Consider the following 14,447-nt stretch of genomic DNA (forward strand, 5'->3'; position numbering starts at 1 on the left):
CATGCAATCATTTTGGCAGCTTGTCAAATGGGGTAGAGGAGGCCCAGGCAATGCCCCCTCAAACCACATTGCACCGGACCAATGGGTATCCTTCTTTGAGAATCAATTTGCAGTTGCTGAGAATTTACCCCCCCTTCCTAGTTCCAAATATAGACTCACCAGTAACATTTTCCTTACTGGAAGTGTAAACTGCTGTGAATTCAGCACCAAAAGGAAGGGCCCCCAGTCCTGATTGCATCCTGTCAGACCTTTTCTTATCTGATAAAGATAATTGGCTCAAGTATATTCTGATTCCTGCAAATCTGATTTCCAGATGAGCTTCAATCCCGACTCCTGGCGAGGAGCCGAAATCTCACCTATTTACAAGAAGGGGGACCATTCTAGCTCCAGTAATTACAGGCCAATTAGCCTAATCGATTCTACCAAAAAGATTATGGCTAGATTGGTTCTGAACAGAATTCAGATCTGGATAGCAGAAAATAACATATTATCCCATATTATCCCCCTTCCAAACAGCTTTTAGTTCCATTCTGAGTACAATTGATCACGTTTTTTATTTTGTCTCAAATTACTGGTGTGTTGTATTATTAGCGGGTGGAACTATTTATGTCACCTTTGTAGATCTCAAAGCAGCATGCAACATGATCCTGAGAAACAAACTCTGAGCCCTACTGAGTGACCTAGGATTACCCTCCAAGCTCTTGCAGCTTGTAGTTAAACTGCATAAATCCAATTACACGCAGGTTCATTGGGGGTGCTCAAGGGAACACTACCCTCAAATTCCCAATCTTTAAAGGGGTACATCAAGGGTGTGTACTGGCCCCCACCCTGTTTTCAATGTTTATAAACTATGTGGTTTATTACTTTTCAGAGTACTCCACCAATGCACCCTCTGTTGCTGGCATAAAAGTTCCAATACTATGTTCGCAAACGACACCCTAATTTTATTAAAAACTCAAGTTGAGTTGCAGAGAGCCCTGACCCGATCTGAGTGCTTTTGTAAGGAACATGAGTTATTGGTAAACGTGGATGAAACTAAATTGATGGTGTTGCACAAACACAAAGTAATCATGTCAAGGGTTGTTATGAATAATGAGCCACTGGAACAAACAGATGTATTTACTTACCTTGGAGTAAACATAGGCTGCACACTAGTCTGGAAACCCCAGATAGAAATTATGGCACTTAAGCTTGCAGGAGTGATTTTGAAAGAACACAGGCTCTCCCAGACTAAGCCGGTCGGCCCTACACTTAAGATAAATAATACCAAGGTTATGGCTTCTATTCTGGAATGGGCGGAACTTTGGGGTTTTGAAAACCTGTCCTCACTAGACCAGGCCCACAAAGATTTTTGAGAGGTTTGGTAGGCCTCCCCAAAGTACACCTCTTATATCTGTATATTCTGATTTGGGGGTGCTATTCCCTGATAGAGGTTGCTAGGTTCAGACCACTGGCCTACTGGAGAAGACTTTGGTCTACCCCGGAATTAGCCCACTATGCCCTAGGTCTCAAAGACATCAGAGATGCTGATACCTTTCACAAGCTCAGATGGTTACAACAGGTGAAAAGCTCCTTGGTGAATATGGGCATGAAGCATTTATGGGAAGACTCGGTGCATAATATTTTTCCTCCCAAAAAAGCATTTAAAGAAGCTTACTGGGCTAAGATCAGACAAGGGCGTAGCTAGAGCTTGTGGCGCCTGGGGCTATCCCTCAGATTGCTGCCCCTTGAGGAGGGGGGGTGCTGGGGAAAAAGGCTGGAGAGCACTTGAAAGATGTCCGAGAGACACGTAGTATTGCTGCTAATGGTTACCTCGATCATGCGAGTTACATGCACATACATGAGGGATTTAAATTTTTGCCCCTGAGAAAGTGTGACTTTTAGACGTTGAAATGTCACTCATATTTACAATGAAATTCTGAAAGTGCCACACATAGCAATCTGACACCTTGGCAGCTATCATGGATGAGCCACAGACTCAGCCATCCACACCTCTGAATCTGTTGCTGCTCTCCTCTTACCTCACTCGCTCCAAGCAGGTTCTATGCAGGCAGGGGTGGTTCCAGGAGATTCAACTTCATAGTCACTGGTGTTGTACAATGCTAGCACATTCTTTGCAAGGTACTTCAGAAAAGCATGCAAATAGTTCAATAATAAAGCCAGACTCTTCTCATCCAGAGGTCTGTAGGCAAGCATTGCACCAATACGGACAAACTGTCTTAAAAAGTGAGGCGCTCCATAGACGTGTGACATCTGTGCATCTGGATGATCAGCCAGAATTTCTGCATACTGTGGCCTCTCAAACTTGTACAGCAGCTGTGTGCCGAGCATCACCTTAAAGTATTCCTTAATTCCAGCAACCACTTTGTTCACTGCATACTCCTTGTTATCTGTGTTGCCTCGCGATTTCTTGTAATTTGCATAATCCTCCAAAATGGCATCAAAACTTTTTTTAGCAGGGAGATAGAAGAGCTGCTTTTGCCTAGTTATCAAGTCCCAGTCATCAAACAGCCACAGTTTGAGCTCCTCTGGAATCTTTACTTTCACTTCAACTCTGTTTATAAACGTTTCCTCATTTGTGCTCATATGTCTGTGTGCATGCGTGCACAAAGGTCTGTGTGTACATGGGTGCATATGACTGTATGTACATCTGTGTGTACTTGTGTGCACAGGTCTGTGTGTAAGTGTGTGCATATGTCTATGTGCACGTGTGCGTACAGGTCTCTGTGCATGTGTGCGCACAGGTCTGTGTGTAAGTGTGTGCACAGGGCACTGTGTATGTGTGCTAATATATGTCTGTGTGCATGTATGCCCACAGGTCTGTGTGTACATGGGTACATATATCTGTGTGTACATGTGTGCATATGACTGTATACACATCTGTGTGTACTTGTGTGCACAACTCTGTGTGTAAGTGTGCGCATATGTCTAGGTGTAGTTGTGTGCACAGGTCTCTGTGTAAGTGTGCGCATATGTCTATGCGTACAGGTCTGCGAGTATGTGTGCTCACAGGTCTACGTGTACGTGTGCTCATATATCTGAATGCATGTGTGTTCACTGGTCTATGTGTACTTGTGTGCTGGAAGCATTTAGCTCTCAGTGACACGCCTCTCTTTACAATCGGGCTGGGAAGGTAAACCCAAGCCGCAGCACATTCTGGTCGCAGACATTTCTGTCCCCTCTCGAGTCACCCCCGGCTGAGTGATGAATAAATCATTCCAAGGCCTGCAGTGCTTAAGAATGGAGGGAGAGGTCGAGGACGCGTGTGAAGAAAGCAGAATCCCTCGCTATGATAGGATCTATTAGTCGTACTACTTTAGGTTGTCTATTTATATACCGTTTGATTATTGCCTCTCTTTTTAGTTTAAAATGTTTCTAAGGTATGGCTAATGATCAGCTGGCCTTTAGGGGTGGGCATTTGGGTTATATTGTTACAGTGACTTCTCCACGTGGTGCGGCATTGGGTCCCCTGTCTGCCCTAATATGTATGTTTAGTAGTTTCCACCTTACAACTGCCCTTTCTCAAGCTTCTCTTCCTGAGTTCCTTGTGGAAACTGGTAAAAATACTCACCTACACACAAGCTGGCTGATTTTGAGATCCTGGGTAGAATAACCCGATAGGGCTTGTGCTAGACCTACAGGCTGCCAATGGCTTCAGTGAGATGTGTTTTTTTTATTAATAACTGTATCAGATGTGTCTTTGCATTTCGTTTGTATTGGGCAAAAAGAGCACGCCCGCTGTTTGGTGCACAGTGGCAGGCAGTGTATGTCACAGTTCATTGTCGTCTTTTAATGACGCCGCTGCTGCTTTCAGCTCTGGACTAATCCTCAGCATTACAGCAGAATAGTGCATAATCTATGAGGCAGACCCGACAAAGCAAACATGCTGTATGAGTCGTTTGACAATGAAGCCTATGCGTGTCTTGGTTCTGCAGGTGACAAGGAGAAAAGCTCCAGGGGGTTCTGTTTCCCTTTCAGTTCTGTTTTTTTTTGCATAGCTTTAAAGTTGACAGTCGGACTTGTCAAATTCTGGAGAACCAGGAAATGTAATGGTCACGGTGTGTCCAGTATCACACAGTTAACCAAGTGTAGAAGCCTGGACTAATTAACTAATTTCCGGACTTAGCTGCTAGGCAACACCTCTGTCATTTCACCGGCCAGGATTAGTTTCAGTGGTTTGCGGCCACAACGGGACTCCAGTGCCTCGGCCGCCTCAAAAATGGCGCCGCCTGGGGCGGACCACCCCCCTCGCCCCCCCTAGCTTTGCCACTGAGATCAGAACTGGTAATCTGTGTCATTCCTACTTATCATCTTTGACCAGTACCTTTCTGGACCACAAGACGGAACCCCTGTATGAAGACTTTTGGGACTTTATAACTAAGCCCACCGACAGGAAACATTTTTTCCAGTTCCGGATAGGAGCATTGCCGACCAACCCTTCACCAAAACCGGGCACCATTCTCAAGATAGTAAATGCCCACTCTGTTAGAGTATGGATGAAACAATCCCTCACATATTATTTGTATGCCCACCATATAGCTCTCCACTGTGCAAATGACTTAAACCAATGTGTCTGAACTTGGGTACTAGATCAACTGCTACTGCTCTGACTAAAGACTAATAAACATAAACAACATAAACATTACTGGTCCGGGATTGGTCCGCGTGGTCAGGGCTGATAGTGGGGAGTGCAGACGTAGATGTGGGAAAGACTGCACTTTCATTCATATTGTATGGGAATGTTAATACATACAAACCTACTGCCAAGCCACTCATCACATACTGAGGGAGGTACTCACAGTAGACTTGCATCGGGAGGCACTTAGCTGCCTTCTGAAAATTTGGGAACCAACAGACCTCACTTCCTACACTAAGTAATATGCAACACTAGCAGTAATGATCGCAAAAAATTGAACATAGCACACATCTGGGGAGCCCTGCAATCACCCAAAATAGGAAAATGGAAGTAAGATCTGGACTGGTGCATGTTCGGGGGAAAAGTCAGTCTATATAGCCAAAGGGTGTCACAAGAAATGGAACAGGGTCTGGGGGCCCTGGTACTCGTACAGAGGAGATATTTGTACTCCACCTACACTTTTAAATGAAGAAAAGAATCTGACAACCCCTAATTGTTACATATTGTGTAATGTAATTTGACTCTCTGTAACCCTGTCCGCATACTTGAAAAGTACACTGTCTTCTTATCATGCCTCAATATGGTTGTTATGTTGATAACATTTAATAAAAAGAAATAAATAAAAAAATGCGATTTCCTATTAGGTAATATGAAATGCAAACCATTTCCTATTGGGCCTATAATAGGGAATGCAATAACATTTCCTATTTGCAATTTCCCACCTAGCGATTTCTAGTCTGTATGAATTGCTATTAGGAAATTGCAAATTTGGGATGAAGGATCGCTATTTAGGAAATGGAACATAAGAATTTTGTACATCTGGCCCCAAATAGCTAAAGTAAGCAAATGCCAGAGGTGGGAATGCAATAGCATTTACTATTTGAGATTTCCTAATATTGATTCCTACTCTTTAGTAATTGCTATTAGGAAAACACACATTTTCTACATACTATTTTACATTTCCCAAATAGTTTAGGAAATGCAAAAAAAGAATTTGGTGCATCTAAACCCAAATCGCTAAAGTAAGGAAATGCCAACTTTCTAAAAATGACATTTTTAGAACTGCAATTTAAAATGCACCTTCACCAGAAGTTGTGATTTTAAATGTGATTCCAGAGACACCAAACTTGTAAAGACTATCTATCACAATTGTGAATGCCACATAAAATGAAATAAGGTAATCCCATTGTTATCCTATGGGAGAGAGAATCTTGCAGTAGTGAAACGAGAATTTGAAGGTATTTCCCTGCCAGGACATGTACAACTTAAAAGTACATGTCCTACATTTGAAAAACTCTGCATCCTATCTTTGGGCTGTCCAAGGTCTACCCTAGGGGTTACATATATATTTAAAAGGAAGGTTTGGGCCTGGAAAGGGGTTTAACTTGACAGGTCAACATGGCAGTTTAAACTGCACACAAGCTCTGCAATAGCAGGCCTGAGACATTTTAAAAGGGCTGCTTAAGTGGGTGGCATTATCAGTGCTGCAGGACTACTAGTGGCATTTAAGTTACAGGCCCTGGGCACATGTAGTGAACATTAGTATAGACTTATGATTAAATTAAATATGCCAATTTTGGATGAGCCAATGTTACAATGACTTGGCGAGAAAGCACATGCTCTTTAGCACTGGTTAGCAGTAGTAAAGTAGGACTGCTTTAAAACCAACAAAAACAAATTCAGGAAAACTCGGAAGAAGAAGGCAAAATGTTTGTGGGCGACCAGCAGAAAGGACCATTTCTAACAAAGAGCCTGTCTTACTCTAGTGGAAAACAAATGTTGAAGATGTTCCACTCCCAAGCCATGTAACCCTAAGCACACGTATCCTACATTTTGAACAAAATGCACCCTGCCTTATAGATATTTGGGGGCTCTCCCAGGGGTGACTTATATAGACATGTAAGAAGCTTTAAACTGTAATGATAAGCTGCTGTGGCAGAGCTAAAGCCATACTTTTTATGAACCCATTATTGGCGGCACCATAAGTGATTCAATCTACTGTCTTACAGGCCCTGGATACACTGGTTACCATATATTAGGGACTTACAGGTGAGTTGAAATTGCAATTTAATGTTTATAGCTAATTCAACAAACTTTGAGAGGTCACATGCACTGGTGCCTGGTCAGCATTGTCTCAGGGAAAAGTGTTAAAAAACCAACAGTATCAGTCAAAACAAAATGAAGGTGAACATGCAAAATGAAGGTCTTATCTTACAAAGTGTTTCTGTTTCAAACTATAGGAGAAGGTTATTCCAGATGTGTTGTTTATTGTGCTAGGATAAAATACTGTTTTTGAGGAAGCTACACAATATTGGAAACCAAAAAGCTGGCAAAGTTATAACAGAATGGTTTGGGTCACAATTTGTTGCTCTTTGAGTAACCTAATAGCAAAATTAATTAAATAAAATCAAATATGCTTACCATAAATGACTTTAATTCAAAATATTGACCATGTGTGACCACTGGGGGGGGAGGGATATATAGCTGCCCCATTACAATCCAAAACTATGGTTTTCAGAATGTAATATGTGCAAACATTCTTGCATATCACAAGTTGAACCCTCAAAAAGGGTCATACCAAATGTATTGTAATGCCTTCTGTTCTATGCCTTCATGTCAACTCAATAACAGTTGTGACTGGCACCGAGCTCATTGGTGGGGGGATTCTTCCAATCTTGTATTTTAAAGCTGGATAACCAGATGTCCTTGGTAGTCTTGAAGTGAAAGCATACCCATTTATTAACTTCATCTACAGACTTCACAGTCGACATTTCAGTTTTGAGTGAGTTTCTCCATTAACATTCACAATTGATGTTCATGTAGCAACCTTGCTCTAATACACCTTCCTTGGCAGATTTCAACCCCAACCCATCCCAGAGCAGTAGAAGGTTTTTTTTCCAGCTCTACACATGCAAGCTGTCAGCATCAGGTACTTGTGGCTCAAATGTCTTGATCTTTTTTCATGTTTACCTGTTAATCAACATTCTTAAAACAAGTCAAATGTGATTGGTGTAACCTTCAGGTGTTGGTGTTGTGTCTTATGGGGTGGCACTAATGGCTCAGGCAGCGCTCTTAGCACACCTTGCAACACAATAAAACTAAACCATTTTGCTTTCTGTACCTGCTTAACAAATTGAGGGTGAAGCAATTGGAGTCTACTGATGTAAGCAAGAATGATCATTTTAACTAAAATCAAATGGACATAAGCCCTCTGTAGGAAATTGTTTTTTATTACTTGAAAGTGAGCACTCACTTCAAACAATAAACACATTTGTTGTCAGGGTGACCCACTAAATCATTCAGTTAACCTAGGTTCAAGCTCCTGGGGCCTCATTTATGAGGCTGTGCGTTACTTTTACGCCGCCTGTACTTTTTGTGACGCACCAGTGGCATAAAAAATGCGCCTTGTTGCGCCATATTTACAAAGTGAGGCATCTAGGTAGAGGCGTCACTTTGTAAACCCCTGCGCCACATTATACCTGCGCCAGGTATAATGTATGCAAGGTGGGTGTATTGATGCAAGGAAGGGTCGTAGAAGTGATGCAGTGACATCTATGAGATTTCAATGCGTCACTTTTAGGACGCTGTTGCGTCAAAATCTTGCGGCTGCCTCACAGCAGGCGTAAGACTGACTCAGGCCCTTTCACATGGGGCCTAAAGGACGCATTGCTGGAGTTGCGTCACTTTTGTGACACACTCCAGCAATATGGCTGAGATACCCGCCACCCCCTCTCAACACAATCCCCAAAAGGAAGGGAAACCGGAAACTGTTCTTAAAGTTTTTGGATGTGGGATGGAGTGACCATCCCGGCCGTATTTATTAAAACAAAAGATTAAAACATTAAACGTTTTCATGTTATGTACAATTTCATTATCACATTACGATGTTTGGCTAACCTTAACATAATCTCTAATACAGAGGTTCTCCTAGCCGAACTAGCATCCTACAAAACATTCTCTAAGAATACTGAAATTGTACATCCTAACGTTTAAGGGCCAACGGCAAGGTCATAACCGGTGTCAAGATCCCTAACCAGACTTACCCCTCCCACTTAGGAGGGGCGATGGCACAGGGGCTTACCACAAGTGCAACTACTAACAATTTCCCTTGACTTGACGGGGGCACTTAAGACTCGACGCCATTTAAAGGTCGTTCGAACACTTGTGTGTGGTATCTAGAAGGTATCGTTGACCTCTCCCCACCCCACACAACTTACCGCATCTGCCGTCGCAGATGACACTAGCCCCGGGAAATTCCCCAGGAGGGGGCTGTAACCCCTCCTACAAAGGAAGGGGCCTTGACCGCCTTTCCTTTACTTCCGGCGACCCGCCCTTAGACGGGACCGCCTCCCCACTGAGGGGCCAATGGCCACCTCTCCCGAGCGCTCCCATCCGTGTTGGGTGACGCCCACTCATAGGGATCTACCAATTAGTGCTCACCGATCATGACCTTACCGCCTACCAAAAAATAAATACGACAGTTCTTCAACCTATGAAAACATTGGTCGCTACGACCGAAGGAACATGCTAAAAATGCAACATCACATCAAATCACTTTAATCATAACAACCTAAACGATATTCACCATCTTTATTAACTACAAACTGCTACTGTTATAGCCTGTAAACGAAACGGAAAAACAAACTTATCAATTCACTTTATTGCACAACAACTTTGCTGTCCTCAGGGGCTGGTGGGTGGGTCAAAATTGGCTCTTCGTTCCGTCCCGAGCTCACGTGTAGCGAGGAGGTGCAGCTTCGGAGCACAAGAACAAGAGGACGTCTTCTGGTCTTGCGCCTTCTTTTATCCGTCTTCAGGGCGGGCGAAAACCCGCCCCTGCCCGCCCCGGGGGCGTGGCTGGCTGCGTCGGTGTCTAGGCCAGCCCACTCTAGGGCGGGAAAAGGCGCGCCCCGGCTACGCCGCTTCGGGCATACCAGCCGAGACGCGCCTCCCGCCCAAAAATGGCTTCCCGGGGGGATCGAGGCACTCATCCATACGTTCGGGGGGACCGAGTGGTCGCCCCTTTCCATATGGCTGAGATACCCGCCACCCCCTCTCAACACAATCCCCAAAAGGAAGGGAAACCGGAAACTGTTCTTAAAGTTTTTGGATGTGGGATGGAGTGACCATCCCGGCCGTATTTATTAAAACAAAAGATTAAAACATTAAACGTTTTCATGTTATGTACAATTTCATTATCACATTACGATGTTTGGCTAACCTTAACATAATCTCTAATACAGAGGTTCTCCTAGCCGAACTAGCATCCTACAAAACATTCTCTAAGAATACTGAAATTGTACATCCTAACGTTTAAGGGCCAACGGCAAGGTCATAACCGGTGTCAAGATCCCTAACCAGACTTACCCCTCCCACTTAGGAGGGGCGATGGCACAGGGGCTTACCACAAGTGCAACTACTAACAATTTCCCTTGACTTGACGGGGGCACTTAAGACTCGACGCCATTTAAAGGTCGTTCGAACACTTGTGTGTGGTATCTAGAAGGTATCGTTGACCTCTCCCCACCCCACACAACTTACCGCATCTGCCGTCGCAGATGACACTAGCCCCGGGAAATTCCCCAGGAGGGGGCTGTAACCCCTCCTACAAAGGAAGGGGCCTTGACCGCCTTTCCTTTACTTCCGGCGACCCGCCCTTAGACGGGACCGCCTCCCCACTGAGGGGCCAATGGCCACCTCTCCCGAGCGCTCCCATCCGTGTTGGGTGACGCCCACTCATAGGGATCTACCAATTAGTGCTCACCGATCATGACCTTACCGCCACAGGTCCGGATAGTTGACCGGCTATCCGGACCCCCCACAAAACTCCTACCTAAAGGTCATGTTCCAAAGATTTTAACCAGGCTAGGAAGTCTCCTATGAGTAACTCATTCCCCGCCCTCGACAAATGCACACCATCCCCCAGATACATACCGTCATCATTAATACAATTATGCGAGATCGAATGCAATGCCTTGGAACGGAACAACCTACTCACTTTGTTATTCAATTTTCTAACCGAATGATTCAAAGCAGGGATCGAGATAGCCCCCCGCCACACTTTTCGTGGGATCATATGAGACCATGCGATTAGGCACCCCGGAACTCTCCTCGCTAACCAACTTACCGTGGAAAGCATAGCCTCCAGGAGAAGTCGTCTACCGGTGGTGACCAAATCATTGCCCCCCAAATGCACTATGACTATGGACGGCGGTGACCTCATCCGCTCTAACAAGCCCTCAAAAAATTCCTGAAACTGGTCAATACAGAGACCGCCCCTTCCGTAGAAGGACACTCTGTACCCGTATTCCTCAGGTACGTGAACCATGTCACCTGCTTTGAATACGTCTGCAGCCCGTCTCACGTATGAGTGGCCCACGACCCAAACCTCCTTCCTCACAGCCGGTGACGTGCGACCGCTGACCTGGTGTTGGGTCGACTGCTCAGTCTGCCCTGCCGCGTAGGCTTGCGCAACTGAAAACAAACAAAAACAAGAGGCGTGAGTACATGATTACAGTTTCACAACATGTGCAATCGCACGTACCTCTTATAACAATTGGAGGACCAGCGCCCCACACGTTTCACTTGTTCTACATTAAGACCTCTGGCTGTAGCTTCAGTGGCAGCCCCTATACGAAAGGAGTGGGTCCCAAATTCGCCCGGGTCCAAGCCCGCTGCAGCAATGGCCATTGCAAGCACCCGTTGAAACTGAAACCTCGTCAGCGGGGTGGCGTCTGCATGCCTCAACAATGTCCCTCCCCATGATGCCACCCTTCGTGCTAGGTAATCTTCTAAGCACTGTACCGGACACATGGATGAGTCGAGGTTCCTGCGGATGATCGTGCAGTCCCCTCTCCCATCTTGGTCAGTCTTGGACCTGAGAAAGGAGACAATCATCGCATCACCCCTGATCTGGACATGCTCCCTGCACAAGCCCCCCGTCACGTCCCGTTTGTTCCTTGCAACCAGCTCACTAACTCTCATAGCCCCGTGAAATGCCAGCGTAAATGCAGTCCGGAACAAACAGGTCTCGAACGGGGACGAGCATGTGTTCGGGAGCGTGACCAGTAACTGGGACAACCTGTCTAGACCTATCGGTCGTCGTACATCTACTCTGCGACCCTCTAGACGTTGCCACCCACGTAGCGCTTTTTGTACCGTGAAAGACGCTGTTGGGTCCAGGATGCCATGGGCCCTGGCAACAAAGGAAATGGCGGCACGATGCCTTTGGGCCGTAGCCACCGATTTCCCAGCCCTACGTAAGGACATCAGAAAAAGTACTACCAACTCCTCCTGACCCCAAAGTCCTCCTCTCTCTGCCCCCAAAAAGGCTAAATAGGCCTGGAACGCCCCTTCATATGCCTTCCTTGTCCTGGGTGCTAGACTCTCTCCCACGAGGTGACGAAGTTCGGGGCACCGAGAGACCAGAGAGCTTCGGGGAAGGGTGCCGGCTCCGGGTCCGCTGAAGGAAGGAAACCCGAGAAAGCCTGCATGTGAAAACGAGACAGTGCATCAGCAGCCTGATTCATCACCCCTGGGACATGTTTTGCTCTGAATACTACGTTCAGTTGCATACACAGTAAGACAATTTCTTTGAGGAGCCTCAAAATCAACTTACAACGGGCTGCCTGACTATTGATGCATTCTACCACGGTCATATTGTCGGACCAGAACACAACAGAATGATCTCTGAACCCTTCTGGCCAGGTTCTCAGGGCCACCAGAATGGGAAATAGTTCGAGGAAAGCGATGTTACTTGTCAGCCCCTTCTCGTGCCACCATAGGGGCCACTTTTGTGCCGACCATTTTGTGCCGAAGATGGCGCCAAAACCTACGCTTCCTGCTGAGTCTGTCCATAGCCCAAGCTCTTCAGAGGAGACGGCTGGCTTGTTCCAGACGACCCGGCCATTGAAGTCCGCCAAGAATGCTAACCAAATCCGCATGTCCTGGCGGACCTCGGCCGATAACCTTGTGCGATGATGACCCTCCTTTAAGCCAACCATCGCTTGGGCAATTGAGCGGGAAAAGGGGCGAGCCATTGGTATCACCCTCAAGGCAAAGTTCAACTTTCCCACTAACTGTTGCAACTGATGCAGTGTAACTTTGGATGCCTTTAAACATACTTGGAGGGCTGCCCTGAATTTCGACACTTTGCTAGCTGGTAAACGGAAGCACCCCTCCCTTGAGTCCAACTCGATCCCCAAAAACTCGAGGCAAGTCGTGGGACCCATAGTTTTACCTGGTGCCAATGGCACGCCAAGATGATCCATTAACACACAGAATTCAGCTAAGGCCCGGGCACATTCGGAAGTACCGGCGGGGCCAAGGAACAGAAAATCGTCAAGGTAGTGCATTACATTTCGGAAACCCGTTTTCTTAGTGAACACCCATTGCAGGAAAGTACTGAATTGCTCAAAGTAAGCACATGATATAGAGCATCCCATTGGCATACACCTATCCATGTAAAATGACCCCTGAAACCCGAATCCCAGAAGACGCTGATCGTCTGGGTGTACCGGAAGCAACCGGAACGCTGACTCGATATCAGATTTCGCCATCAACGTCCCGTGCCCCAGGCGATTCAAGATGGCTACCGCCTCATCAAAAGATGCGTATCGCACCGAACAAACTTCTGGCTCAATTGCGTCGTTCACCGAAAGACCATATGGAGAAGATAGATTATGAATCAAACGAAACTCACCCGGGTCCTTCTTGGGGACCACCCCTAACGGAGAACAAACGAAATCCGGTACCGGGGGCTCACTAAACGGGCCGGCGACCCGTCCCCGGCTAACCTCTTTCTGAATTTTTTCTTGCACTACAGATGCATGTTGTAAAACGGAAAGTTGATTTTTGCACATCCCTACACCCTGAAAGTCCCCTACCGGGATGCGGAAACCATGTGTAAAACCGTTCCGCAGCACCCCGGCAGAAGTGCGATCCGGGTATTCGCTGAGCCAGGGAATCATTGCCAAGGTATCAATCGGGGTTGGTAAAGGCGCCCCTCGGCCTAGCTTAGACCTGTTTGGCGCCTCCCTTACCCCCATTCTCACTCGTTCTGGCTCTGCACGATGACTCAGGATGGGACGACCCACACGTACTACACTCATGTTTGAATTTACACGATCCCGGAGGCCTGGTACACTTCCCCTTGTTAAAATTAAAACAGAAACCCTTTCTCCCTGTATTGCCTGCGGGCCTCGACTGGTCGTCGGTGCTCGTACTTGGTCGAAAGGGCGTCCCCACATTTTGGCGGGAGTAATCAACAACAGTGCTCCCGACCAATGGCATTCTTAACATTCCCGATTCTTTCATCTTATCCCATGTTAAAGAATCGTAACAATCCCAAGTCAAACCCTTGTTATGTTCCTTTTCTTTCCTGAACAAATTGTCATAACAAAACCAATGGTTACCTTGATACGCTGTCGAGTAACCCATAATTCGTGATTGATAAACGGGAAACTCAGGAAGCAACTCGGGCCTACGTTCCCCCAAAATTGATGTGAAAATACCCCATGCATTGCCCCAGTTGCCAATGTTCTCATTTACCTTAAAGGCGGCCATCTTTGCGCGCCAAACACTCGGATGCATTAAGTCCTTCTGACTTTTTACATGTTCCACATCATAATGATCAACAAGCAGGGAAAAAATATTCACGTACTCCCCCGCCCAGATCTTTTCCTTTATAGCTAAAGGCACATGTTGTCCTAATCTCTCTCTACGAGAGGGTGCTGACTCGTCCCTTGCAATCGGCAATGGCCGCTTACCTGCACCGGACGCAGCTTCTGCCGCTTGCGGCTTGTCTATCCCC

General features: G+C 46.2%; 1 pseudogene; it reads right to left on the reverse strand.

Moving 5' to 3' along the window:
* Window positions 1-2,022: 2,022 nt before the first annotated feature.
* LOC147712027 (mortality factor 4-like protein 1 pseudogene) lies at window positions 2,023-2,586 on the reverse strand (annotated as a pseudogene).
* Window positions 2,587-14,447: the final 11,861 nt, after the last annotated feature.

The sequence above is a fragment of the Lissotriton vulgaris genome, chromosome 5 (assembly GCF_964263255.1).
Source record: "Lissotriton vulgaris chromosome 5, aLisVul1.2, whole genome shotgun sequence".
Lineage (NCBI taxonomy): Eukaryota > Metazoa > Chordata > Amphibia > Caudata > Salamandridae > Lissotriton > Lissotriton vulgaris.